The sequence below is a fragment of the Triticum aestivum genome, chromosome 6A, assembly GCF_018294505.1.
Source record: "Triticum aestivum cultivar Chinese Spring chromosome 6A, IWGSC CS RefSeq v2.1, whole genome shotgun sequence".
In the NCBI taxonomy this organism is placed as follows: domain Eukaryota; kingdom Viridiplantae; phylum Streptophyta; class Magnoliopsida; order Poales; family Poaceae; genus Triticum; species Triticum aestivum.
In genome coordinates, this window is record NC_057809.1 from 37,946,258 (window position 1) to 37,952,438 (window position 6,181).

A 6,181-nucleotide genomic window follows, 5' to 3' on the forward strand; every position below is an offset into this window, starting at 1 on the left:
TTGATCAATCGCTTCATGTAATTTGTGTGTTTGTGTAATGCAATTATCGAGTTTGTCTACATTATTGAGTTTGCACACACACACACACACATAGTTGAACTGTTGAGGCTACATGTTTCGAGTTCTCTTACTGTGTTTCTTCATGTTTCTTACTATTTGTGGGCTGATGTAATTTTTTTCCCCCACATGTAATCAAATGAATCATTTGATTGTATACTCTTCAACCGTCTCTTTATTCGCTAGTTTTCCATTTTGTTGTGGTATGTTTTGTACTACTTTTCAGGGGACTTTTTGTTCCACGTGAGTTGTAGCTTAGGTAGGGGGTTAGTGTAATAGAAATGGGTAGATTCCAGAAGCTTGGGGAGAAGGGCATTCTTGTTGTGTCTTCGAATGGAAGTGTTGATTCAGCAGCAGATAAATCTTTTGTTATGTTTGAGATACTTTATACTTCCGATGAACTTTGATAATAGATATGAATTATTTAAAAAACATGCATTGCGTGTATGCATTTAATAGTACTAACATACACATTTACTAGTACTCTACAAGTAAATGTGTATTATTGGAAAGGAAATTAATTGCAAGTTGATAAGGTAGAATATCATTTGTGCATTAATTATGAGATATTAGCACAAACATTCATATTTGGTATGATATTAATTGCGCATTAAAAATGTTGAGGGCTCACCATTGTTATAGATATAGATAGAGATAGAGATAAGCATGAGTTAGATTATTATAAGAAGGTCCACCATTACCAGACACTTGAAGCAACTACACACAATGGCAAGAGCACTTGCGATGATGCTACTCATGGCCATCGCGGTGACCACCACTATGTCGGCGGCGGGCGCCATGGACATCACGGATAAGGACCTGGCGTCGGAGGAGTCCTTGTGGGCGATGTATGAGCGCTGGTGCGAGAACCACAACGTGGAACGCAAAATTGGCGACAAGACTCTGCGCTTCAAACGTGTTCAAGGAGAATGCACGCATGATCCACGAGTTCAACCAACAAGACGTGCCCTACAAGCTAAGCCTCAACCTCTTCTGCGACATGACCGATGAAGAGGTAGACCGTACTTACGGTCGCTGCTCCAACATCAGGTCCAACGGCCGGAAGCGCCGGCATCAGGGTCGGCTCACGCAAGGATCCATCATTGCCCGCGAAGACCTCCCAGCTGCCGTGGACTGGCGCATGATGGGATACGACCAACGTCCGTCAGCAGTGACGAACGTGAAGCGTCAGGGGACCTGCGGGGGCTGTTGGGCCTTCGCGGCGATAGCGGCGGTGGAGGGCATCAACTCCATCAGGACCCGGAACCTGACGTCATTATCTGTGCAACAACTTCTAGACTGCGATAAGGGGAATGAGGGATGTCGTGGTGGCAACGCGGAAGGGGCCTTCAAGTACATTATCCACCATGGGGGCATCGAAACGGAGGCTAAGTATCTGTACATTGGCCATGAGCATGGTCGCTGCTCGGTGCCCAAGCAGAACCGGAACACTGTCATCACCATTAACGGCTACAAACAAGTGCCGCCCAATGAGGTGGCATTGATGCAGGCAGTGGCGGCCCAACCCGTCATCGTGGCACTCGATGCTAACTCGACGGCCTTCCGACGCTATGGGGGAGGGGTCTTCGTGGGACCGTGTGGGACAGACCTAAACCACGAAATGACAGTGGTGGGTTACGGCACTACCAATGAGCGGGACTCGAAGAAACGCATGGATTATTGGATCATAAAGAACTCATTGGGGCCTGAATGGGGTGAAAATGGCTACATCCGCATAGCACGCGACGTCAATAGTCAGGGCGAGGATGGGTTGTGTGGCATCCTCATATATGCATCGTACCCGGTGAAGTTCAAAAGGAAAGGCGTGAATGATATCATGAAGATAGTGTAACAAATGTGTATAAAGATTTGAGAGTTCTTTCAACATGCATGTTCCAGACATATATCTGGACCCTTCATTTTATTATCACACAATAATATTACCTTTATCATTGGGAAGGTAGGATGATGCATGTCCATGATAGTATATAACGATTATACTGACCGCAATATTGTGCGAATGTTTTATGGGAGCGTTTTCCTCAGCGAGCGTCAAATTTGTCATGCCAACCAACTAAAGTTGCCATGGCAACTTTGTAGGATTTGCCATGATTGGAGAAGAAAATTGCCATATAGCGCAAAAAAAGCCGAAAAATGTCATGTTTCGCAGAAAAATTGTCCTTCGTTCGAGCTTTGAGGGTGTCCGCTGGGAGGCCCAAAAATTCAGACGTTCGCTAGTTATCATTCCTGTATACTTTTATAAAACAAGGAAAATAATATCTTTATTAAGAACACGACACCAGATTAGAAAAGACATAACAATGTCCAGTTAATGCTATCTCTATCTTTCAATTTTGGTTGCCTATGATAACTTCCAGTATTAACATATACTTCCTTCGTTTCAAAAATAAGTGTCTTAACATTAGTATAACTTTATACTAAAGTTAGTAGTACAAAGTTGAGACACTTATTTTAAGACGGACGGAGTACAACATATGCTAGTGCAACAAAGATTCTTTAGTTATACAATATCAAATACTCTATCTGAAAAGAAATCTAAGAGTATTTAGATCACTACTATTTCCTTATGGAGGGAGTACTACCTCCATCCTGATTTATTAGGCCACCTCGCATTTTGGATCATAATTTTAACAAATAAAATATAAATTATGCATAGAAAAATGAAATCATTGGAAGCTACATTCAAATACGAATCGGACAATACATTTTTTTGTGACATGAATTAACATCTTGCTAGTCAAACATATGGTCAAATTACGACCGAAAATACGATGAGGACTAATAAACTCATACGAAGGTAGTAAAATTTAGGTTGTGAAAGCACTTAAAAGCATTTGAGGCCCTAAAAAAATCTGACGTTAATACACAAATAAGATTTCACATGTCGCTACCGGAAAGGATGTGTATGCCAAGTGTATTGTTATTTGCCCTGTGTGACGAAAAAAAACAATGCATGGGTCTTTGCTGAGTCAACCGAACAGAACACTCGACAAAGGTTGCGGCGAGCACTCAGTAGAGCCGGTGCCACGTGTCCCTTGCCGCCACAAGTGATGGCGCTGTTACAATGAGGCGAGTTTGCCAGAGCATCTCATGTTGAACACTCGGCAAAGAATTTATTTGCTGAGTACCCGACATATAACACTCACCATTTTTCTTTTTGAAAAACATCCATTTCCTTTCTTTCTCACCGTTTCTGCCCCTTCTTTCCCAAAAATTTAGAGTGCTCGGCGGCCCGTTTGTCAAGTGTTGTGGGGCTTTTGTCGAGTATTTATGGCACTCGACATAAAACAGATTCGAGTAGTACTGTGCGTGTGTGTATTTTATGTATATAAATATATTTGTTAAATACTTAACTTTTGGCCTCTATGTGATGCGCACAATATTTTACTTTGTTATACTATATAAGTGCAGCGATTGACTGGGCCGGCCTAACAACTTGTACGGGTACTGTAGTGCAAAAATATGCAACAAAAATCGAGCACTCGCTAGGATTCAAACACAAGACGCCGAATTCGTGAGTCCGCAGTGCTAACCAAGGGACCACCGAGGATTCGATTCTACATAGCACCGCGAAGACTTAAGAACAACAGCAACAATAGATCATTTTTTTTAAAACAAACGAATCTTTTTAGAAATGAATATTTCTTGAAACGAGACCACTTTTAAAATTCATGAACGAATTTTCAAAAACTCATTTTTTTAAATGAGACCACTTTTTAAATCTATGATCAAATTTAGAAAAACTGAACAGATATTGAATAATTGAACAATTTTTGAAATTCCGAATACAAAATTGAAAACATGAACATTCTCTGAAAACAAAAATTGAAAAGTGGGACATTTTTTGAAAAACATGATGTTTTTTCAAAAAAAAAGTAACAATTTTAGTGGGAGTTACTTTTCTTGAAAATTCAGTATTTTCTTTGAGTGAGACCATTTTTTCAACAAAATTTTGTAAATTTGATCATTTTTGTAAAAAGTGAAAAAAAACTTGAAACTCCAAAAGGTTTTATAAAGCACGAAATTGTTTTGAAATTTGATCTTTTTTTTATTTTTGTACAAATTTCGAAGATATGAACTTTTTTGAAAAAGTTTTTAAAAAAATTCCAAAGATTTTTACATAACACACTTTTTTGTCGACATTCCAAGCATTTTTTTGAAGAAAAAAGACTTTGAAAAATCTGAATTTTTTAGATGACTTAGAAATTGACAATTTTCGGACAAGAAAAGAGAGAGAGAAAGAAACAGAAAAGAGAAAAATAAAAAAAATAAAAGAAGCAAAAGTTAGTTCAGGAATCTGCTAGAAGGTTCGTGAAACCAGGACGGAGGAATGGGTTAAATAGGCCGGCCCAAGTGCGTTGTGGGTGTTGAGACATGTATGTTTCGTCGACCGTTCTTGCAACATGCGATAGATAGGCACTCCCTCAAGATTCAGTCCCAAGCCCAAGGGAACGGACACGTCTTCCACCCGGCCATCCCTCCCATCTCAAACCCAAAACGTTCTCTTTCCGAACATCTGTCATAAATAAACATACACGCCAAACACCAGACTCCATGCCATCATCGGCATTTCCTATTCAGCGTCTTACTGCGCATTTAGCAAACGAATGCACAGCCCATCCTCGAGTATAACTCGAGGTAACTTGGCTCTTGAAACTTCTTTCTTCTTTTTTACGACTTACTAATAGAGTGCCCGTGCGTTGCAACGGGCTCTTGAAATAGTTTATCAGAGTTACATGTTAAAATCCACACATACAAACAATATAACACAAACTGAAGTCCATTATTGCAATGTAACAAGCTGAGTGATGTTACAACTTAACATCTATTACAAAAATATTAATATCTAGATGATGCGCTTAAGAAAATCTTTCACAATATCAGGAAAGTTTCCTCTAGCTTCATTCCCGCGATGGTTTAGCAAGTATAATAAAAATTGCTGCCTCAATTCATACCCATCCTGCAGAAAAAAAATGTAGTTAGTATGAAAAATTCACGGAGAAGGTCTTAAAACATGTAACACACAATACTCACCGTGCAAACTGGCTTGACCAATTCTTTACCGTTCCACCAGAGCATAAAATGAAAAACAAAATAGCACACATTCCTGGAAAACTTTCAATTAATATTATAAATAATATAATGATACGAAAAGTAAATATTCTTATTATGAATTCATTACCCGTCTATACTCGTTGGAACACCGGCCGGAAATAAACGATGCCATTTAGATATATCAGAATTCCACCCAGGCAGCTTTATTTCGAGTGCTTCTTTAAAATCCCTTGAAAAACTTTTTAATTTCAGTGAATGCCTCAAGTTTTTATCCTCTGACAATTGTGATGATTGAATAGGATCCATAATATGTAGACGACGTGCCTCTTTGTCGATGATGTACAGGATGTATCGGCCGATGGATGCATAGGGAAGATAAATCTACAAGTGGAGCTATTAGAAACAAAAACAAACCATGATAACAATGGTCAAAATATTTTATTTACCTTATTGCAAGATGAGATGTCGGTCTCCATCCCAGGCCAGCTATCAAATAATGTTGCCAACGTCTGGATAGTTTCCTTCTCACAAAACTTCTAACCTCGTGTTGACTCTAGCATCATGGACTAAGTAGAAGAAAAAAATATTGTTTTAACATGTTGATACTAATGGCACCTAGAATGAAGAGTTATGGTAACTTACACAAAATCGTAGATCCATGTAGTGTATAGGAGGGTCTGTGAACAATACTCCCTCGTCACATGCCAGCATAAGCACGGCGGTGTTGAAGCAATCATTGTCCATGGGCTGCTCCATGTTAAGTATGCACTGAAGTTTCTTAAGACTTAAGCTCATTGGATCGGGTGTGGAGCTCCGGACCCACACCTCCCTGTAATTTGGATGGTAAGAAGAACAATAATATACATCCGCACATTAAATATTGATACATGATACTTACTCCAAACATCCAGCATCATAGATCGACATGATGTAGCTGCAGAGGCCGGCAAGTATTTCGCGTTGGTCCATGGGAATGATAGTGATTGGGGCGGGACGTTTCTCTTCGACAACATCAGATGGATTATCCAGGATCTCAAGATCAGAATTA

The 6,181-nt window shown here is 39.6% G+C and overlaps 1 pseudogene; it reads left to right on the top strand.

Annotated features, from left to right (window-relative positions):
- The first annotated feature begins 783 nt into the window (after positions 1 to 783).
- Positions 784 to 1,909, top strand: LOC123130182 (ervatamin-C-like; annotated as a pseudogene).
- The last annotated feature ends 4,272 nt before the right edge of the window (positions 1,910 to 6,181 follow it).